Source organism: Oncorhynchus nerka, linkage group LG26 (genome assembly GCF_034236695.1).
Source record: "Oncorhynchus nerka isolate Pitt River linkage group LG26, Oner_Uvic_2.0, whole genome shotgun sequence".
NCBI lineage: Eukaryota > Metazoa > Chordata > Actinopteri > Salmoniformes > Salmonidae > Oncorhynchus > Oncorhynchus nerka.
Window position 1 is genome coordinate 20,981,153 of NC_088421.1, and position 25,499 is coordinate 21,006,651.

Below are 25,499 nucleotides of genomic sequence, written 5' to 3' on the forward strand. Positions count from 1 at the left end.
CTCCCTCTCCTCCTTTCTCTCTGTCGCAGCCGCCACGTTCTCAGTGCGCCGCGGTCGAGAACATAAAAGGGTTGAAAATAAAAGACAAACCGACGATGGGAAAGATGGAGATGGTAAATTAGCATAAGAATACTCACAGTGGGTTGGAGCGGGGCTGGAGCGTGGAGGTGGTCCTCTCTCTGTCAGATACAACCTGCACACAAGATTGAGAAAAAAAGAAAACTATGCTGTGAAAGCGGCAAAGAGAGAGGAGGAGAAAAGAGGAAGGAGGAGGGGGCACATCATCCAACGCACGCGCCACACAAGACATAAAGAAATAAAGAATTCCTCGAGGAAGGAAGAAAAAAACAGAGCGCAGAGGAGGAGAAAAAAAGAAGAGAGGGGGGCGTGAAGAGGTGGGCTGTCTTAGGGAAATATAAAAAGAGACACATGCGGAGCGCTCCGGTGCGCGATCACATCTGACAGGTCTGAGCTGCAGTCCGCCTACCTCCTTATCGCCCTCACTTTTCCACGGCGCTGTGCTGTGCTCTCCTCTACCCAGGCCACAGCCATGGACTGGTCCTCACGCCGATGTTACAGGAGATTCAGCACAGGGGAGCTATCGCACTCATAGCCATACGTTAGCATCACACACTGAGGATTGCACACGGATCACCCACCCAACTCCACCCCACGCACCTCAATCCCCCCTCTCCTCAATTGTGAAAAAAGAGAAAGAGCGAGCGAGAATACAGCCTGCTTCAAATGAATGAGAGCATTCCCAGTGGGATTGAGGCAATTACAGAGGCTGGCGCTGTTTTCTGTTTACCCCTCACCCTTTCTCTCTCGCTCTCTCTCTTCCCTCTCTCTCAGGCTGGTACAGTGTCTGTTTTCTCTCTCTTTCCGTCTCTCTGTGCTCCAGACATATGCCTCTATTAATGTAGCTTCTGTCACTTCAGCTGCTTGGTCAGATTACTCCATCTCTGCTTCCCCTGTGTTCTACCCACATTGAGTGCCTACACGTCCGCCCACTTGCCTAGCGACTGCCATCCTGCCCGCCTACCCACCTGCCTGCCTGCCCGCTACACATTTCAGTTGGCCAAACACTTCCGAGTCTTCAGCCCACCTTGACAGACCTCACCAGACCCTGAGACAGACCTCACCAGACCCTGAGACAGACCTCACCAAACCCTGAGACAGACCTCACCAGACCCTGAGACAGACCTCACCAGACCCCACTGCTGCCACACCTTCCTGTCTGATTCAAGGAGGGAGGAACAACTCACAGTTATCATAATCCCTCCAGATTTATCACACCTCGCCTGGTGTGACAGAGGTTTATTAAGAGGCTAGTTGGTAGTGGAACACCACAACTTAATATTAACACACACACACACACACAGCATCCCTACATCCCTCATCTACCAACCTCCACACTTTATCTCCCCTCAATTAACATCTTTAGTGTGAGCTGCTATTATCTTAACCACACAGAGCGCTGATGTTCCTGGGAGGAGGAGAGGAGAGAGGAGGGGAGAGGAGAGGAGAGGAGGAGAGAGGACAGGACACTATTAGTAGCGCAGCAGAGAGGACGGTGGTGGTGTGGGGGCTGTGGACAGAGGGCTCTGAGCTGCTGCTGCTGGAATACACAGGGCTAATTAAAGCCATATTCAAACATGACTAACTGCTACCCAAGGTGCACGCTAACAAACATCTACACAAACAACCTTGTTACAGCATAAACATGTAGGCTAGCCCCGAGGATTGTCTTTCTTTGTGAGGATTAATCGTAGCGAGACAGGCATGTTCAAGTGAAAGTCATGACAACAAAATAATCTAAATCTCTTCTGACTGCTCACTGGTGTTTGATCATGTTTATTTTCTCATACCTCTCATATGCATTGCTAAGCTATCAAATCATTCAACAGGAATGGCACTAGAGAAAACAATAGACTTGCCAGCCAGCTGCTGTAGAATTCCTATCAATTCAAAGGCTCTTGTAAAACGCAGTCCTTTGAAGCACTGAGGTAAAATGGCCAAGTAGCGGATGTGCTTTAGGCTTACCTCACCGCCCTACAGCTCTTTCCTTGTCTTAATGTCTTGTATACTCTATTCTATCCGTTTGCCTGCCCTCGCCCGCCTCCATTCCGCCCTAAGACACCATCAAAGTGCCCATTAAGTCATCAAAGTGCCCACTTTGTCCTTGCTACTCTCTGTGACAACCACAAAGTGGGTGACGTGGTCCCAGAGCACCTATAACGATAGAGGTGGGGCGGACGTCTGGCTGTTGTGGCCGGTGGCTCCAACCCCTGGCCCAGACCAGACCATTAGGAGTATTCTATTACTGTTGGGTTAACCTGTCACGCTTGGCCGTGGCTCTCTCTTTATGGTCTGACTGCTCTGAAAGGGCAGGGGATAAAACTCTATCAGTGGGACAAACGATCCCACGCTCCTTCATTTATCACACGCCCAGGGATCACCCCATGGCGGGCAGCGGCGGCGGTGGCCAGGGCCAGAGTCTGCGGGGGTATCCTTCACTCTGGTTACCATGGGGACCCCCCAGGGCCTACACAGTGCTGGGAGGACAGAGGCGGACAGACCGGCCCCATTCCACACAGAGACTTCCATTCTTAATCACAGGATGACTCAGGTAATAGCAGGGACAACCATGTAGCAGGGACAGAGCCGCCAGCTAACACACTGGCCAGCACAGGTGGTTTAGTTTGCAGCACACACACACACACACAACTCAAGAGTAGTGATTAAGAAATGAGACTAGTGATCAGTAGGTTACAGAGGTCAATCGTTCATAGGGTCACATAGCTAGTGCCCCTTCAGCTAGGTACTTAGCCTCAATTGTTTTGGGTATCCACTGAGCTGGGAGAGTGGATCAAATGTCAAACTCAACTTCACCCTATAGAAAGGTTCACAGCAAAGACATGACATGACGCTTTGGTTATTTACAAATTCATACCGTAATGACACAGGCCCTGTTCAATCTGCACACATCCCCCTTCAGCAAACACGGCTCGCCTCCTTTTTTCACCGGATCTATCAAGGGAGGGCGACAATTAAATTACTTTAATTTGATTAGGAGATAATGTGTCCCACTTAATGGAAAGGACAGACTTCACAACACACCCAGATTAGTTTGGTGGATGCCTGCTTATAAATGAAGACAGGCCCTCCTTTCATCAATTAAGTCTGATGTTCAGATGCAGTTTAATGGTTGGGGGGAAGGGATGAGGAGAGGTGTGTTCTCTACAGAAAGAGGGAGTCTGGAAATATGGGGTCAGGAGAGGTATAAGCACGCATGGCTTAAGATTTGGTATTAGCATGACACAATCAATGTAAGTCATTACTAGCCATCCATGAAAGGTAAAAGTGGTTGTGAGCTACATCGTAGAGGGCAGATGGCCTGTTGTCACAACATTACAGACCATGTATTGCCTTGCTCTCCTTTGTGTATTGCTATTCAATACTGCATCTCAATTTACAGACAGTGTCTGGTTTCATTGTAAAGATGATGTAACGTTAAGTCACTGATAATGATTTACCATTTACTATGTCTGATAGGCTATACTCTACAGCCGAACTCTGTAGCCCCTAAATACTTCAGTACAACAGCTGGTAGACAGATATTTATTGTGAATAACCTACATATTGATCTCCATATTACAATGAAGTGTTTTCAGTAGTTTGTGTAAACCTAACCCAGGCTGCCTTACCCAGGCTGCCTTACCCAGGCTGCCTTACCCAGGTTGCCTTACCCAGGCTGCCTTACCCAGGCTGCCTTACCCAGGCTGCCTTACCCAGGTTGCCTTACCCAGGCTGCCTTACCCAGGCTGCCTTACCCAGGCTGCCTTACCCAGGTTGCCTTACCCAGGCTGCCTTACCCAGGCTGCCTTACCCAGGCTGCCTTACCCAGGCTGCCACCCTCTAACACTGGTGTACGTCAAGAACAAGCATTATTTAGGCCTACTTACTAAAAATTGTTTGGGCATTCATATTTTCCCCTTACAGGCCTACTTACTACAAATAGTTTGGGCATTCATATTTTCCCCCTACAGGCCTACTTACTACAAATAGTTTGGGCATTCATATTTTCCCCCTACAGGGCTACTTACTACAAATAGTTTGGGCATTCATATTTTCCCCCTACAGGCCTACTTACTACAAATAGTTTGGGCATTCATATTTTCCCCCTACAGGCCTACTTACTACAAATAGTTTGGGCATTCATATTTTCCCCCTACAGGCCTACTTACTACAAATAGTTTGGGCATTCATATTTTCCCCCTACAGGCCTACTTACTACAAATAGTTTGGGCATTCATATTTTCCCCTTACAGGCCTACTTACTACAAATAGTTTGGGCATTCATATTTTCCCCTTACAGGCCTACTTAGTCAGTCATTTCTCCAAAAATTATATATTGTTGTTCTTTTTCGGGTAATCCATCGTATAGTGAAATAATTATAATGTTAAGGACAGATTTCAATGGAGAAAGCTGATCCGAGAGCAGCGCTGTCTTTCTGTCCATCCTATCAGTATCGACACATGCTCCAACGACGGAGCTCAGCGACCGTTCTTTCTGTGTGGTCTTTTGGGAAACTCGTGTTACTGTACATCTTCGGCCGTTGTAGGAAAGATGCATAGGAAAGCAGGCCCTGGTTGGTACTCCAACATGCTATAGTTGGTTTGGCAGTGTAGGCCGAGTTGAGGCTGTGTATTTGGGAAATATCCTTTGTAGATCCATGTAAATACTCATCAGACTGTATCTTTCCTGTACCACCTTTTCACTGGGAATTCATTTGACACCTGCTACTTACTGCACTTCAAGATGGAATCAGTATTTGGAGAAACAGTGCCGCTGTCCAACGCCTTTGTTATTGTTTTTGTTTTGTTGATGAAAAGGAGAGGAGAATCTGGCAGTGTGGTAAAAGCTGTTCTTTCACGCCTGCAATGATGTCTGAGAAAAGAAAACAGTGTTCGTTGTTTGCTGTATCTTCTTTGTTGTTGCAATGTCCATTTCACCAGTTAAGGTTTTCAGGTTTAAGGCTGCTTTAACATCGGGTTCCTACGGCAACTAACTCTGCTCTAACATCTGGTTCCTACGGCAACTAACTCTGTAGCGCCTAAAATACTCCAATAAAACAGCTGTTATACAGAAATACGTTGCGAAGAACCTAGATTTTGATCTACATATTTCACAAGCGTTTTCAATAGTTTCTGTGGGCCCAGCCCAGGCTGACACCCTCTAACGTTGGCATCTGCACTCTGACAATCTGCCTGTGGACTCCCGCTGTCCATCCCAGTACGACACTTTTTGAGCTTCCGGCGAAAACAGGAAGCATGAGAGATGAGGATATTTGGAGCAAGTCCTTGAGTTTGGGGTCATTGCTTGGAGTGTGTACGGCGCTCTGTCATTCACGGCACGCCACACACTCCCAAGCGTTCCATTTGCGGTGGCCCGTTCCCTGCTGTGTGAAGAAAGAAGGGTATAATCTCCCAGCAGTATTCTGGGGGGTGAATCTAGCGGCTTTGTCTGCGCATACCAATGGAAATCTCTCTCTCTCTCTCTCTCTCTCTCTCTCTCTCTCTCGCTCTCTCTCGCTCTCTCTCTCTCTCTCTCTCTCTCTCTCTCTCTCTGTGATAAATGAAAAGATGCAACTGATGTTGCCGGGGTCTGGGAACCTCCGGTGGAGGGATACGCACACATCCTCCATCAGTAGAGCCATCACTATGACTACTAGACCTACTACAACTGCTACCACCTCCAGTACAATCACACTGGGCCAGATTCAATCAAACCTATGCCACAGCAATGTTAATGCAGTCTTTGTTGATACACCTGCTGCCCACGCACACAGGAAAAATGCAAGTGTATACCACTACCTGTGAGAAAGGTCTACCAGCTATTTTCACTGTACCTCAAACCATACTACAATTTATTTGACGAGAGGAAAATAAAAATAAATCTGTGACTGGAAATATATTGCAGATATATTGAGTTGAGCCTACCGTCTCATGAAATGAACAAGAATAAAAAAAGCAATCCTCCTGAGACTATAAGCATCTACATCCTGTTCACATCTTATGTAGACTTCCATCTCACTCAACATGGCTCCCGGTGTCTCTGTGTTTATTAGGGTGTCTATACCTACTGAAGATGCATCATATCAAACAGCAGTGCCAGTATGGGAGAACTCAATGAAGCCACTAGAGAGGGGCATGTGGGTGATGTGGTGTGAGGCGCTCTAGCGCTGGTTCTCTGGGTCAGGTGACTTCCCTCCTAGCTATAGATGCATGTATGCGCCACTCATTTGTATGTGCACTGCGGAGGCTCCTGGCTCTCTCTCTCTCTCTGCTGATTATCATGTCAGCGGTGGAGGGCTGGCGGGCGAGCGGGCCGGCCCAGTTGGAGCCCAGGGTGTGAGCCAGCCAAGCTGAGGGGAGGGGCCTGAGGTGTTCAGGGGAGATGAGGAGATTCAGGGGGTCTCTGTTCTCTCACTGGGGGATCCCCCACATCATTTAGTGCCTCATGTAGATCACTGCTGGTACCATCATAGCCCTCCGGGCCCCAGGAATTAATGTAGCATGCAATGGCAGCAGTGATTTATTAAAATAACATCCTGATGAGAGAGGAGTCTGCTGCTTTCCCTACCTCCCCAGCTCTCCCCAATATGTTCTGGAAACAGGAATTACACCGTGCCATAATATGGGGAGAGGCTTCTGGAAAACAAGGAGTGAGGAAGTGGGGAGGAAGCGAGCGCTGCACAAATTGTGGCGGCAGCCCTCACTGTCATTGCTTATTTATTAACCCTCTTTCCATTCGAGTCAGGCCTTGTATTAAATTGATCCCTCCTGCCGCGTTTTGCCTTGTTGAACAAGCGCAAAGCCCCGTTAAGTGTCTGTGAAAGGCCTGTGATTGTGTTTGCGGTGCCCCGGGTGTGCCGTGGCCAGCCGCTCCTCTCTATCTCCCCCGGACAGACGGGATTAGAGACAGGGAGAGGGGCTGAATGACCCACTAGGGGAGAACAGGCCGGGTCCGGGGATCACGTCTGCCATACTGCACATGCACGCGCACACATGCATACCCCCCCCTCCCGCACTGTTTAACATTGAGCTTTCCCTGACCCCAAGACCAGACAGATTCATGGCCATCCACAGGCACAGCCATGTACAGAGAGGTGCACACACTTATCCACAGCCACAGACTGCTTCACACATTAGCTACTGTAACTCCGTGTGACTGTATTTTTAAAGTTGTGATAGTGTGCTGTTGGAATAGTATACTGCACACAAGAGGTAATGAAACCATGACTCTGGTGTCATTTGAGGTAGTTAGTTGTCATTTAAACAAGAGTCTACCTCATCTCACCTGAAACTACTCGAGATTGCACAGTATGTTAGGATCAGCTTCTCAACACACCCTCCACCCTCCTGTACCTCAGACACAATGGAGTCTTGAGGAGGGATATTGGCCTGTGTGCCTCTTCACTGTCTGTTTATTTGTAGAATAAATAAAGAGTTGATCAGATTCCTTGCTAGCTGTAATAATAAACTCCCTGTGAGCTCAATGCAATAGGTGTTGTGGTCTACAGGTTGGCAAGCAGTTCACATCCCCATGTCTCTGTAAGCCCCATCAGATACAACACACCCTCACATCCCCATGTCTCTGTCAGCCCCATCAGATACAACACACCCTCACATCCCCATGTCTCTGTCAGCTCCATCAGATACAACACACCCTCATATCCCCATGTCTCTGTCAGCTCCATCAGATACAACACACCCTCACATCCCCATGTCTCTGTCAGCTCCATCAGATACAACACACCCTCACATCCCCATGTCTCTGTCAGCTCCATCAGATACAACACACCCTCACATCCCCATGTCTCTGTCAGCTCCATCAGATACAACTTACCCTCACATCCCCATGTCTCTGTCAGCTCCATCAGATACAACACACCCTCATATCCCCATGTCTCTGTCAGCCCCATCAGATACAACACACCCTCACATCCCCATGTCTCTGTCAGCCCCATCAGATACAACACACCCTCATATCCCCATGTCTCTGTCAGCTCCATCAGATACAACACACCCTCACATCCCCATGTCTCTGTCAGCTCCATCAGATACAACACACCCTCACATCCCCATGTCTCTGTCAGCTCCATCAGATACAACACACCCCTCACATCCCCATGTCTCTGTCAGCTCCATCAGATACAACACACCCTCACATCCCCATGTCTCTGTCAGCTCCATCAGATACAACACACCCTCACATCCCCATGTCTCTGTCAGCCCATCAGATACAACACACCCTCACATCCCCATGTCTCTGTCAGCCCCATCAGATACAACACACCCTCATATCCCCATGTCTCTGTCAGCTCCATCAGATACAACACACCCTCACATCCCCATGTCTCTGTCAGCTCCATCAGATACAACACACCCTGATATCCCCATGTCTCTGTCAGCTCCATCAGATACAACACACCCTCACATCCCCATGTCTCTGTCAGCTCCATCAGATACAACACACCCTCACATCCCCATGTCTCTGTCAGCTCCATCAGATACAACACACCCTGATATCCCCATGTCTCTGTCAGCTCCATCAGATACAACACACCCTCACATCCCCATGTCTCTGTCAGCTCCATCAGATACAACTTACCCTCACATCCCCATGTCTCTGTCAGCCCCGTCAGATACAACACACCCTCACATCCCCATGTCTCTGTCAGCCCCGTCAGATACAACACACCCTCACATCCCCATGTCTCTGTCAGCCCCATCAGATACAACACACCTGTCAGCTCACATCCCCATGTCTCTGTCAGCTCCATCAGATACAACACACCCTCACATCCCCATGTCTCTGTCAGCTCCATCAGATACAACACACCCTCACATCCCCATGTCTCTGTCAGCTCCATCAGATACAACACACCCTCATATCCCCATGTCTCTGTCAGCTCCATCAGATACAACACACCCTCACATCCCCATGTCTCTGTCAGCTCCATCAGATACAACACACCCTCACATCCCCATGTCTCTGTCAGCTCCATCAGATACAACTTACCCTCACATCCCCATGTCTCTGTCAGCTCCATCAGATACAACACACCCTCACATCCCCATGTCTCTGTCAGCCCCATCAGATACAACACACCCTGATATCCCCATGTCTCTGTCAGCCCCATCAGATACAACACACCCTCACATCCCCATGTCTCTGTCAGCCCCATCAGATACAACACACCCTGATATCCCCATGTCTCTGTCAGCCCCATCAGATACAACACACCCTCACATCCCCATGTCTCTGTCAGCCCCATCAGATACAACACACCCTCACATCCCCATGTCTCTGTCAGCCCCATCAGATACAACACACCCTGATATCCCCATGTCTCTGTCAGCTCCATCAGATACAACACACCCTCACATCCCCATGTCTCTGTCAGCCCCATCAGATACAACACACCCTGATATCCCCATGTCTCTGTCAGCCCCATCAGATACAACACACCCTCACATCCCCATGTCTCTGTCAGCCCCATCAGATACAACACACCCTCACATCCCCATGTCTCTGTCAGCCCCATCAGATACAACACACCCTGATATCCCCATGTCTCTGTCAGCCCCATCAGATACAACACACCTCACATCCCCATGTCTCTGTCAGCCCCATCAGATACAACACACCCTCACATCCCCATGTCTCTGTCAGCCCCATCAGATACAACACACCCTCACATCCCCATGTCTCTGTCAGCCTCATTAGATACAACACACCCTCACATCCCCATGTCTCTGTCAGCCCCATCAGATACAACACACCCTCACATCCCCATGTCTCTGTCAGCCTCATCAGATACAACACACCCTCACATCCCCATGTCCCCATGTCTCTGTCAGCCCCATCAGATACAACACACCCTCACATCCCCATGTCTCTGTCAGCCTCATCAGATACAACACACCCTCACATCCCCATGTCTCTGTCAGCTCCATCAGATACAACACACCCTCACATCCCCATGTCTCTGTCAGCTCCATCAGATACAACACACCCTCATATCCCCATGTCTCTGTCAGCTCCATCAGATACAACACACCCTCACATCCCCATGTCTCTGTCAGCTCCATCAGATACAACACACCCTCACATCCCCATGTCTCTGTCAGCTCCATCAGATACAACTTACCCTCACATCCCCATGTCTCTGTCAGCTCCATCAGATACAACACACCCTCACATCCCCATGTCTCTGTCAGCTCCATCAGATACAACTTACCCTCACATCCCCATGTCTCTGTCAGCTCCATCAGATACAACACACCCTCACATCCCCATGTCTCTGTCAGCCTCATCAGATACAACACACCCTGATATCCCCATGTCTCTGTCAGCCCCATCAGATACAACTTACCCTCACATCCCCATGTCTCTGTCAGCTCCATCAGATACAACTTACCCTCACATCCCCATGTCTCTGTCAGCTCCATCAGACACAACACACCCTCACATCCCCATGTCTCTGTCAGCCCCATCAGATACAACACACCCTGATATCCCCATGTCTCTGTCAGCCCCATCAGATACAACACACCCTCACATCCCCATGTCTCTGTCAGCTCCATCAGATACAACACACCCTCACATCCCCATGTCTCTGTCAGCTCCATCAGATACAACACACCCTGATATCCCCATGTCTCTGTCAGCTCCATCAGATACAACACACCCTCACATCCCCATGTCTCTGTCAGCTCCATCAGATACAACTTACCCTCACATCCCCATGTCTCTGTCAGCCCCGTCAGATACAACACACCCTCACATCCCCATGTCTCTGTCAGCCCCGTCAGATACAACACACCCTCACATCCCCATGTCTCTGTCAGCCCCATCAGATACAACACACCCTCACATCCCCATGTCTCTGTCAGCTCCATCAGATACAACACACCCTCACATCCCCATGTCTCTGTCAGCTCCATCAGATACAACACACCCTCACATCCCCATGTCTCTGTCAGCTCCATCAGATACAACACACCCTCACATCCCCATGTCTCTGTCAGCTCCATCAGATACAACACACCCTCACATCCCCATGTCTCTGTCAGCTCCATCAGATACAACACACCCTCACATCCCCATGTCTCTGTCAGCCCCATCAGATACAACACACCCTGATATCCCCATGTCTCTGTCAGCCCCATCAGATACAACACACCCTCACATCCCCATGTCTCTGTCAGCCCCATCAGATACAACACACCCTGATATCCCCATGTCTCTGTCAGCCCCATCAGATACAACACACCCTCACATCCCCATGTCTCTGTCAGCCCCATCAGATACAACACACCCTCACATCCCCATGTCTCTGTCAGCCCCATCAGATACAACACACCCTGATATCCCCATGTCTCTGTCAGCTCCATCAGATACAACACACCTCACATCCCCATGTCTCTGTCAGCCCCATCAGATACAACACACCCTGATATCCCCATGTCTCTGTCAGCCCCATCAGATACAACACACCCTCACATCCCCATGTCTCTGTCAGCCCCATCAGATACAACACACCCTCACATCCCCATGTCTCTGTCAGCCCCATCAGATACAACACACCCTGATATCCCCATGTCTCTGTCAGCCCCATCAGATACAACACACCCTCACATCCCCATGTCTCTGTCAGCCCCATCAGATACAACACACCCTCACATCCCCATGTCTCTGTCAGCCCCATCAGATACAACACAACCTCACATCCCCATGTCTCTGTCAGCCTCATTAGATACAACACACCCTCACATCCCCATGTCTCTGTCAGCCCCATCAGATACAACACACCCTCACATCCCCATGTCTCTGTCAGCCTCATCAGATACAACACACCCTCACATCCCCATGTCTCTGTCAGCCCCATCAGATACAACACACCCTCACATCCCCATGTCTCTGTCAGCCTCATCAGATACAACACACCCTCATATCCCCATGTCTCTGTCAGCCCCATCAGATCCAACACACCCTCATATCCCCATGTCTCTGTCAGCTCCATCAGATACAACACACCCTCACATCCCCATGTCTCTGTCAGCCCCATCAGATACAACACACCCTCACATCCCCATGTCTCTGTCAGCCCCATCAGATACAACACACCTCATATCCCCATGTCTCTGTCAGCCCCATCAGATCCAACACACCCTCATATCCCCATGTCTCTGTCAGCTCCATCAGATACAACACACCCTCACATCCCCATGTCTCTGTCAGCCCCATCAGATACAACACACCCTCACATCCCCATGTCTCTGTCAGCCCCATCAGATACAACACACCCTCACATCCCCATGTCTCTGTCAGCTCCATCAGATACAACACACCCTCATATCCCCATGTCTCTGTCAGCTCCATCAGATACAACTTACCCTCACATCCCCATGTCTCTGTCAGCTCCATCAGATACAACACACCCTCACATCCCCATGTCTCTGTCAGCTCCATCAGATACAACACACCCCCCATCACATCCCCATGTCTCTGTCAGCTCCATCAGATACAACTTACCCTCACATCCCCATGTCTCTGTCAGCTCCATCAGATACAACACACCCTCACATCCCCATGTCTCTGTCAGCTCCATCAGATACAACACACCCTCACATCCCCATGTCTCTGTCAGCTCCATCAGATACAACACACCCTCACATCCCCATGTCTCTGTCAGCTCCATCAGATACAACTTACCCTCACATCCCCATGTCTCTGTCAGCTCCATCAGATACAACACACCCCTCACATCCCCATGTCTCTGTCAGCCCCATCAGATACAACACACCCTGATATACCCATGTCTCTGTCAGCCCCATCAGATACAACACACCCTCACATCCCCATGTCTCTGTCAGCCCCATCAGATACAACACACCTCACATCCCCATGTCTCTGTCAGCCCCATCAGATACAACACACCCTGATATCCCCATGTCTCTGTCAGCCCCATCAGATACAACACACCCTCACATCCCCATGTCTCTGTCAGCCCCATCAGATACAACACACCCTCACATCCCCATGTCTCTGTCAGCCCCATCAGATACAACACACCCTGATATCCCCATGTCTCTGTCAGCCCCATCAGATACAACACACCCTCACATCCCCATGTCTCTGTCAGCTCCATCAGATACAACACACCCTCACATCCCCATGTCTCTGTCAGCCCCATCAGATACAACACACCCTGATATCCCCATGTCTCTGTCAGCCCCATCAGATACAACACACCCTCACATCCCCATGTCTCTGTCAGCCCCATCAGATACAACACACCCTCACATCCCCATGTCTCTGTCAGCCCCATCAGATACAACACACCCTGATATCCCCATGTCTCTGTCAGCCCCATCAGATACAACACACCCTCACATCCCCATGTCTCTGTCAGCCCCATCAGATACAACACACCTCACATCCCCATGTCTCTGTCAGCCCCATCAGATACAACACACCCTCACATCCCCATGTCTCTGTCAGCCCCATCAGATACAACACACCCTCACATCCCCATGTCTCTGTCAGCCCCATCAGATACAACACACCCTCACATCCCCATGTCTCTGTCAGCCCCATCAGATACAACACACCCTCACATCCCCATGTCTCTGTCAGCCCCATCAGATACAACACACCCTCACATCCCCATGTCTCTGTCAGCCTCATCAGATACAACACACCCTCATATCCCCATGTCTCTGTCAGCCCCATCAGATACAACACACCCTCACATCCCCATGTCTCTGTCAGCCCCATCAGATACAACACACCCTCACATCCCCATGTCTCTGTCAGCTCCATCAGATACAACACACCCTGATATCCCCATGTCTCTGTCAGCTCCATCAGATACAACACACCCTCACATCCCCATGTCTCTGTCAGCTCCATCAGATACAACACACCCTCACATCCCCATGTCTCTGTCAGCTCCATCAGATACAACACACCCTGATATCCCCATGTCTCTGTCAGCTCCATCAGATACAACACACCCTCACATCCCCATGTCTCTGTCAGCTCCATCAGATACAACTTACCCTCACATCCCCATGTCTCTGTCAGCCCCGTCAGATACAACACACCCTCACATCCCCATGTCTCTGTCAGCCCCGTCAGATACAACACACCCTCACATCCCCATGTCTCTGTCAGCCCCATCAGATACAACACACCCTCACATCCCCATGTCTCTGTCAGCTCCATCAGATACAACACACCCTCACATCCCCATGTCTCTGTCAGCTCCATGATACAACACACCCTCATATCCCCATCCCCATGTCTCTGTCAGCTCCATCAGATACAACACACCCTCACATCCCCATGTCTCTGTCTGTCAGCTCCATCAGATACAACACACCCTCACATCCCCATGTCTCTGTCAGCTCCATCAGATACAACTTACCCTCACATCCCCATGTCTCTGTCAGCTCCATCAGATACAACACACCCTCACATCCCCATGTCTCTGTCAGCCCCATCAGATACAACACACCCTGATATCCCCATGTCTCTGTCAGCCCCATCAGATACAACACACCCTCACATCCCCATGTCTCTGTCAGCCCCATCAGATACAACACACCCTCACATCCCCATGTCTCTGTCAGCCCCATCAGATACAACACACCCTCACATCCCCATGTCTCTGTCAGCCTCATTAGATACAACACACCCTCACATCCCCATGTCTCTGTCAGCCCCATCAGATACAACACACCCTCACATCCCCATGTCTCTGTCAGCCCATCAGATACAACACACCCTCACATCCCCATGTCTCTGTCAGCCCCATCAGATACAACACACCCTCACATCCCCATGTCTCTGTCAGCCTCATCAGATACAACACACCCTCATATCCCCATGTCTCTGTCAGCCCCATCAGATCCAACACACCCTCATATCCCCATGTCTCTGTCAGCTCCATCAGATACAACACACCCTCACATCCCCATGTCTCTGTCAGCCCCATCAGATACAACACACCCTCACATCCCCATGTCTCTGTCAGCCCCATCAGATACAACACACCCTCACATCCCCATGTCTCTGTCAGCTCCATCAGATACAACACACCCTGATATCCCCATGTCTCTGTCAGCTCCATCAGATACAACACACCCTCACATCCCCATGTCTCTGTCAGCTCCATCAGATACAACACACCCTCACATCCCCATGTCTCTGTCAGCTCCATCAGATACAACACACCCTGATATCCCCATGTCTCTGTCAGCTCCATCAGATACAACACACCCTCACATCCCCATGTCTCTGTCAGCTCCATCAGATACAACTTACCCTCACATCCCCATGTCTCTGTCAGCCCCGTCAGATACAACACACCCTCACATCCCCATGTCTCTGTCAGCCCCGTCAGATACAACACACCCTCACATCCCCATGTCTCTGTCAGCCCCATCAGATACAACACACCCTCACATCCCCATGTCTCTGTCAGCTCCATCAGATACAACACACCCTCACATCCCCATGTCTCTGTCAGCTCCATCAGATACAACACACCCTCATATCCCCATGTCTCTGTCAGCTCCATCAGATACAACACACCCTCACATCCCCATGTCTCTGTCAGCTCCATCAGATACAACACACCCTCACATCCCCATGTCTCTGTCAGCTCCATCAGATACAACTTACCCTCACATCCCCATGTCTCTGTCAGCTCCATCAGATACAACACACCCTCACATCCCCATGTCTCTGTCAGCCCCATCAGATACAACACACCCTGATATCCCCATGTCTCTGTCAGCCCCATCAGATACAACACACCCTCACATCCCCATGTCTCTGTCAGCCCCATCAGATACAACACACCCTCATATCCCCATGTCTCTGTCAGCCCCATCAGATACAACACACCCCTCACATCCCCATGTCTCTGTCAGCCCCATCAGATACAACACACCCTCACATCCCCATGTCTCTGTCAGCCCCATCAGATACAACACACCCTGATATCCCCATGTCTCTGTCAGCTCCATCAGATACAACACACCCTCACATCCCCATGTCTCTGTCAGCCCCATCAGATACAACACACCCTGATATCCCCATGTCTCTGTCAGCCCCATCAGATACAACACACCCTCACATCCCCATGTCTCTGTCAGCCCCATCAGATACAACACACCCTCACATCCCCATGTCTCTGTCAGCCCCATCAGATACAACACACCCTGATATCCCCATGTCTCTGTCAGCCCCATCAGATACAACACACCCTCACATCCCCATGTCTCTGTCAGCCCCATCAGATACAACACACCCTCACATCCCCATGTCTCTGTCAGCCCCATCAGATACAACACACCCTCACATCCCCATGTCTCTGTCAGCCCATCAGATACAACACACCCTCACATCCCCATGTCTCTGTCAGCCCCATCAGATACAACACACCCTCACATCCCCATGTCTCTGTCAGCCTGTCAGATACAACACACCCTCACATCCCCATGTCTCTGTCAGCCCCATCAGATACAACACACCCTCACATCCCCATGTCTCTGTCAGCCCCATCAGATACAACACACCCTCATATCCCCATGTCTCTGTCAGCCCCATCAGATACAACACACCCTCATATCCCCATGTCTCTGTCAGCCCCATCAGATACAACACACCCTCACATCCCCATGTCTCTGTCAGCCCCATCAGATACAACACACCCTCACATCCCCATGTCTCTGTCAGCCCCATCAGATACAACACACCCTCACATCCCCATGTCTCTGTCAGCCCCATCAGATACAACACACCCTCACATCCCCATGTCTCTGTCAGCTCCATCAGATACAACACACCCTCATATCCCCATGTCTCTGTCAGCTCCATCAGATACAACACACCCTCACATCCCCATGTCTCTGTCAGCTCCATCAGATACAACACACCCTCACATCCCCATGTCTCTGTCAGCTCCATCAGATACAACACACCCTCACATCCCCATGTCTCTGTCAGCTCCATCAGATACAACACACCCTCACACCCCATGTCATCCCCATGTCTCTGTCAGCTCCATCAGATACAACACACCCTCACATCCCCATGTCTCTGTCAGCTCCATCAGATACAACACACCCTCACATCCCCATGTCTCTGTCAGCTCCATCAGATACAACTTACCCTCACATCCCCATGTCTCTGTCAGCTCCATCAGATACAACACACCCTCACATCCCCATGTCTCTGTCAGCCCCATCAGATACAACACACCCTGATATCCCCATGTCTCTGTCAGCCCCATCAGATACAACACACCCTCACATCCCCATGTCTCTGTCAGCCCCATCAGATACAACACACCCTCACATCCCCATGTCTCTGTCAGCCCCATCAGATACAACACACCCTGATATCCCCATGTCTCTGTCAGCCCCATCAGATACAACACACCCTCACATCCCCATGTCTCTGTCAGCCCCATCAGATACAACACACCCTCACATCCCCATGTCTCTGTCAGCCCCATCAGATACAACACACCTGATATCCCCATGTCTCTGTCATATCCCCATCCCCATGTCTCTGTCAGCCCCATCAGATACAACACACCCTCACATCCCCATGTCTCTGTCAGCTCCATCAGATACAACACACCCTCACATCCCCATGTCTCTGTCAGCCCCATCAGATACAACACACCTCACATCCCCATGTCTCTGTCAGCCCCATCAGATACAACACACCCTCACATCCCCATGTCTCTGTCAGCCCCATCAGATACAACACACCCTGATATCCCCATGTCTCTGTCAGCCCCATCATCAGATACAACACACCCTCACATCCCCATGTCTCTGTCAGCCCCATCAGATACAACACACCCTCACATCCCCATGTCTCTGTCAGCCCCATCAGATACAACACACCCTCACATCCCCATGTCTCTGTCAGCCCCATCAGATACAACACACCCTCACATCCCCATGTCTCTGTCAGCCCCATCAGATACAACACACCTCACATCCCCATGTCTCTGTCAGCCCCATCAGATACAACACACCCTCACATCCCCATGTCTCTGTCAGCCCCATCAGATACAACACACCCTCACATCCCCATGTCTCTGTCAGCCCCATCAGATACAACACACCCTCATATCCCCATGTCTCTGTCAGCCCCATCAGATACAACACACCCTCACATCCCCATGTCTCTGTCAGCCCCATCAGATACAACACACCCTCACATCCCCATGTCTCACATCCCCATGTCTCTGTCAGCCCCATCAGATACAACACACCCTGTCTCTGTCAGCCCCATCAGTCTCTGATACAACACACCCTCACATCCCCATGTCTCTGTCATGCCCCATCAGATACAACACACCCTCATATCCCCATGTCTCTGTCAGCCCCATCAGATACAACACACCCTCATCCCCATGTCTCTGTCAGCCCATCAGATACAACACACCCTCACATCCCCATGTCTCTGTCAGCCCCATCAGATACAACACACCCTCACATCCCCATGTCTCTGTCAGCCCCATCAGATACAACACACCCTCACATCCCCATGTCTCTGTCAGCCCCATCAGATACAACACACCCTCACATCCCCATGTCCCCCCATGTCAGCCCCATCAGATACAACACACCCTCACATCCCCATGTCTCTGTCAGCCCCATCAGATACAACACACCCTCACATCCCCATGTCTCTGTCAGCCCCATCAGATACAACACACCCTGATATCCCCATGTCTCTGTCAGCCCCATCAGATACAACACACCCTCATCCCCATGTCTCTGTCAGCCCCATCAGATACAACACACCCTCACATCCCCATGTCTCTGTCAGCCCCATCAGATACAACACACCCTCACATCCCCATGTCTCTGTCAGCCTCATCAGATACAACACACCCTCACATCCCCATGTCTCTGTCAGCCCCATCAGATACAACACACCCTCACATCCCCATGTCTCTGTCAGCCTCATCAGATACAACACACCCTCACATCCCCATGTCTCTGTCAGCCCCATCAGATACAACACACCCTCACATCCCCATGTCTCTGTCAGCCTCATCAGATACAACACACCCTCATATCCCCATGTCTCTGTCAGCCCCATCAGATCCAACACACCCTCATATCCCCATGTCTCTGTCAGCTCCATCAGATACAACACACCCTCACATCCCCATGTCTCTGTCAGCCCCATCAGATACAACACACCCTCACATCCCCATGTCTCTGTCAGCCCCATCAGATACAACACACCCTCACATCCCCATGTCTCTGTCAGCCCCATCAGATACAACACACCTCATATCCCCATGTCTCTGTCAGCTCCATCAGATACAACACACCCTCATATCCCCATGTCTCTGTCAGCTCCATCAGATACAACACACCCTCACATCCCCATGTCTCTGTCAGCTCCATCAGATACAACACACCCTCACATCCCCATGTCTCTGTCAGCTCCATCAGATACAACACACCCTCACATCCCCATGTCTCTGTCAGCTCCATCAATACACACCCTCACATCCCCATGTCTCTGTCAGCTCCATCAGATACAACACACCCTCACATCCCCATGTCTCTGTCAGCCCCATCAGATACAACACACCCTCACATCCCCATGTCTCTGTCAGCTCCATCAGATACAACACACCCTCACATCCCCATGTCTCTGTCAGCTCCATCAGATACAACACACCCTCACATCCCCATGTCTCTGTCAGCTCCATCAGATACAACACACCCTCACATCCCCATGTCTCTGTCAGCTCCATCAGATACAACACACCCCCCATCACATCCCCATGTCTCTGTCAGCCCCATCAGATACAACACACCCTCACATCCCCATGTCTCTGTCAGCCCATCAGATACAACACACCCTCACATCCCCATGTCTCTGTCAGCCCCATCAGATACAACACACCCTCACATCCCCATGTCTCTGTCAGCCCCATCAGATACAACACACCTGATATCCCCATGTCTCTGTCAGCCCCATCAGATACAACACACCCTCACATCCCCATGTCTCTGTCAGCCCCATCAGATACAACACACCCCTCACATCCCCATGTCTCTGTCAGCCCCATCAGATACAACACACCCTCACATCCCCATGTCTCTGTCAGCCCCATCAGATACAACACACCCTCACATCCCCATGTCCCTGTCAGCCCCATCAGATACAACACACCCTCACATCCCCATGTCTCTGTCAGCTCCATCAGATACAACACACCCTCACATCCCCATGTCTCTGTCAGCCCCATCAGATACAACACACCCTGATATCCCCCATGTCTCTGTCAGCCCCATCAGATACAACACACCCTCACATCCCCATGTCTCTGTCAGCCCCATCAGATACAACACACCCTCACATCCCCATGTCTCTGTCAGCCCCATCAGATACAACACACCCTGATATCCCCATGTCTCTGTCAGCCCCATCAGATACAACACACCCTCACATCCCCATGTCTCTGTCAGCCCCATCAGATACAACACACCCTCACATCCCCATGTCTCTGTCAGCCCCATCAGATACAACACACCCTCACATCCCCATGTCTCTGTCAGCCTCATTAGATACAACACACCCTCACATCCCCATGTCTCTGTCAGCCCCATCAGATACAACACACCCTCACATCCCCATGTCTCTGTCAGCCTCATCAGATACAACACACCCTCACATCCCCATGTCTCTGTCAGCCCCATCAGATACAACACACCCTCACATCCCCATGTCTCTGTCAGCCTCATCAGATACAACACACCCTCATATCCCCATGTCTCTGTCAGCCCCATCAGATCCAACACACCCTCATATCCCCATGTCTCTGTCAGCTCCATCAGATACAACACACCCTCACATCCCCATGTCTCTGTCAGCCCCATCAGATACAACACACCCTCACATCCCCATGTCTCTGTCAGCCCCATCAGATACAACACACCCTCACATCCCCATGTCTCTGTCAGCCCCATCAGATACAACACACTCTCATATCCCCATGTCTCTGTCAGCCCCATCAGATCCAACACACCCTCATATCCCCATGTCTCTGTCAGCTCCATCAGATACAACACACCCTCACATCCCCATGTCTCTGTCAGCCCCATCAGATACAACACACCCTCACATCCCCATGTCTCTGTCAGCCCCATCAGATACAACACACCCTCACATCCCCATGTCTCTGTCAGCCCCATCAGATACAACACACCCTCACATCCCCATGTCCCTGTCAGCCCCATCAGATACAACACACCCTCACATCCCCATGTCTCTGTCAGCTCCATCAGATACAACACACCCTCACATCCCCATGTCTCTGTTAGCCCCATCAGATACAACACACCCTCACATCCCCATGTCTCTGTCAGCCCCATCAGATACAACACACCCTCACATCCCCATGTCTCTGTCAGCCCCATCAGATCCCCATCCCCATGTCTCTGTCAGCCTCATCAGATACAACACACCCTCACATCCCCATGTCTCTGTCAGCCCCATCAGATACAACACACCCTCACATCCCCATGTCTCTGTCAGCCTCATCAGATACAACACACCCTCATATCCCCATGTCTCTGTCAGCCCCATCAGATCCAACACACCCTCATATCCCCATGTCTCTGTCAGCTCCATCAGATAACACACCCTCACATCCCCATGTCTCTGTCAGCCCCATCAGATACAACACACCCTCACATCCCCATGTCTCTGTCAGCCCCATCAGATACAACACACCCTCACATCCCCATGTCCTCACATCCCCCCTCATCCCCATGTCTCTGTCAGCCCCATCAGATACAACACACCCTGATATCCCCATGTCTCTGTCAGCCCCATCAGATACAACACACCCTCACATCCCCATGTCTCTGTCAGCTCCATCAGATACAACACACCCTCATATCCCCATGTCTCTGTCAGCCCCATCAGATACAACACACCCTCACATCCCCATGTCTCTGTCATCCCCATTAGATACAACACACCCTCACATCCCCATGTCTCTGTCAGCTCCATCAGATACAACACACCCTCATATCCCCATGTCTCTGTCAGCCCCATCAGATACAACACACCCTCACATCCCCATGTCTCTGTCAGCCTCATCAGATACAACACACCCTCACATCCCCATGTCTCTGTCAGCCCCATCAGATACAACACACCCTCACATCCCCATGTCTCTGTCAGCCTCATCAGATACAACACACCCTCATATCCCCATGTCTCTGTCAGCCCCATCAGATCCAACACACCCTCATATCCCCATGTCTCTGTCAGCTCCATCAGATACAACACACCCTCACATCCCCATGTCTCTGTCAGCCCCATCAGATACAACACACCCTCACATCCCCATGTCTCTGTCAGCCCCATCAGATACAACACACCCTCACATCCCCATGTCTCTGTCAGCCCCATCAGATACAACACACCCTCACATCACCATGTCTCTGTCAGCCCCATCAGATACAACACACCCTGATATCCCCATGTCTCTGTCAGCCCCATCAGATACAACACACCCTCACATCCCCATGTCTCTGTCAGCCCCATCAGATACAACACACCCTCACATCCCCATGTCTCTGTCAGCCCCATCAGATACAACACACCCTGATATCCCCATGTCTCTGTCAGCCCCATCAGATACAACACACCCTCACATCCCCATGTCTCTGTCAGCTCCATCAGATACAACACACCCTCATATCCCCATGTCTCTGTCAGCCCCATCAGATACAACACACCCTCACATCCCCATGTCTCTGTCAGCCTCATCAGATACAACACACCCTCACATCCCCATGTCTCTGTCAGCCCCATCAGATACAACACACCCTCACATCCCCATGTCTCTGTCAGCCTCATCAGATACAACACACCCTCATATCCCCATGTCTCTGTCAGCCCCATCAGATCCAACACACCCTCATATTCCATGTCTCTGTCAGCTCCATCAGATACAACACACCCTCACATCCCCATGTCTCTGTCAGCCCCATCAGATACAACACACCCTCACATCCCCATGTCTCTGTCAGCCCCATCAGATACAACACACCCTCACATCCCCATGTCTCTGTCAGCCCCATCAGATACAACACACCCTGATATCCCCATGTCTCTGTCAGCCCCATCAGATACAACACACCCTCACATCCCCATGTCTCTGTCAGCCCCATCAGATACAACACACCCTGATATCCCCATGTCTCTGTCAGCCCCATCTGTCTCTGTCAGCCCCATCAGATACAACACACCCTCACATCCCCATGTCTCTGTCAGCCCCATCAGATACAACACACCCTCATATCCCCATGTCTCTGTCAGCCCCATCAGATACAACACACCCTCATATCCCCATGTCTCTGTCAGCCCCATCAGATACAACACACCCTCATATCCCCATGTCTCTGTCAGCCCCATCAGATACAACACACCCTCACATCCCCATGTCTCTGTCAGCCCCATCAGATACAACACACCCTCACATCCCCATGTCTCTGTCAGCCCCATCAGATACAACACACCCTCACATCCCCATGTCTCTGTCAGCCCCATCAGATACAACACACCCTCATATCCCCATGTGTCTGTCAGCTCCATCAGATACAACACACCCTCATATCCCCATGTCTCTGTCAGCCCCATCAGATACAACACACCCTCACATCCCCATGTCTCTGTCAGCCTCATCAGATACAACACACCCTCACATCCCCATGTCTCTGTCAGCCCCATCAGATACAACACACCCTCACATCCCCATGTCTCTGTCAGCCCCATCAGATACAACACACCCTCACATCCCCATGTCTCTGTCAGCCCCATCAGATACAACACACCCTCACATCCCCATGTCTCTGTCAGCCCCATCAGATACAACACACCCTGATATCCCCATGTCTCTGTCAGCCCCATCAGATACAACACACCCTGATATCCCCATGTCTCTGTCAGCCCCATCAGATACAACACACCCTCACATCCCCATGTCTCTGTCAGCTCCATCAGATACAACACACCCTCATATCCCCATGTCTCTGTCAGCCCCATCAGATACAACACACCCTCACATCCCCATGTCTCTGTCATCCCCATTAGATACAACACACCCTCACATCCCCATGTCTCTGTCAGCTCCATCAGATACAACACACCCTCATATCCCCATGTCTCTGTCAGCCCCATCAGATACAACACACCCTCACATCCCCATGTCTCTGTCAGCCTCATCAGATACAACACACCCTCACATCCCCATGTCTCTGTCAGCCCCATCAGATACAACACACCCTCACATCCCCATGTCTCTGTCAGCCTCATCAGATACAACACACCCTCACATCCCCATGTCTCTGTCAGCCCCATCAGATCCAACACACCCTCATATCCCCATGTCTCTGTCAGCTCCATCAGATACAACACACCCTCACATCCCCATGTCTCTGTCAGCCCCATCAGATACAACACACCCTCACATCCCCATGTCTCTGTCAGCCCCATCAGATACAACACACCCTCACATCCCCATGTCTCTGTCAGCCCCATCAGATACAACACACCCTGATATCCCCATGTCTCTGTCAGCCCCATCAGATACAACACACCCTCACATCCCCATGTCTCTGTCAGCCCCATCAGATACAACACACCCTGATATCCCCATGTCTCTGTCAGCCCCATCAGATACAACACACCCTCACATCCCCATGTCTCTGTCAGCCCCATCAGATACAACACACCCTCACATCCCCATGTCTCTGTCAGCCCCATCAGATACAACACACCCTGATATCCCCATGTCCCTGTCAGCCCCAACACACCCTCACATCCCCATGTCTCTGTCAGCTCCATCAGATACAACACACCCTCACATCCCCATGTCTCTGTCAGCCCCATCAGATACAACACACCCTCACATCCCCATGTCTCTGTCAGCCCCATCAGATACAACACACCCTGATATCCCCATGTCCCTGTCAGCCCCAACACACCCTCACATCCCCATGTCTCTGTCAGCTCCATCAGATACAACACACCCTCATATCCCCATGTCTCTGTCAGCCCCATCAGATACAACACACCCTCACATCCCCATGTCTCTGTCATCCCCATTAGATACAACACACCCTCACATCCCCATGTCTCTGTCAGCCCCATCAGATACAACACACCCTCATATCCCCATGTGTCTGTCAGCCCCATCAGATACAACACACCCTCACATCCCCATGTCTCTGTCACAGTGGCGATTTTAGTATGTAAATCTTGGTGGGGCAAACTCACCAACATTTTTTTAGATGCTTGCCAGCAATGTCACTACACAACACAACACTAAACAATCAATTAATTGCACTAT

At 50.7% G+C, this 25,499-nt stretch overlaps 1 long non-coding RNA gene across 1 annotated transcript in view; it reads right to left on the bottom strand.

The window, feature by feature from the left end:
- The window catches only part of LOC115110701 (uncharacterized), a 364,514-nt gene that overhangs the window by 139,578 nt on the left and 199,437 nt on the right, over positions 1-25,499 (bottom strand). Inside the window, exon 4 of the long non-coding RNA XR_010461294.1 lies at positions 138-193. This is a non-coding gene — a long non-coding RNA (uncharacterized LOC115110701). The remainder of the gene's footprint in view (positions 1-137; positions 194-25,499) is intronic.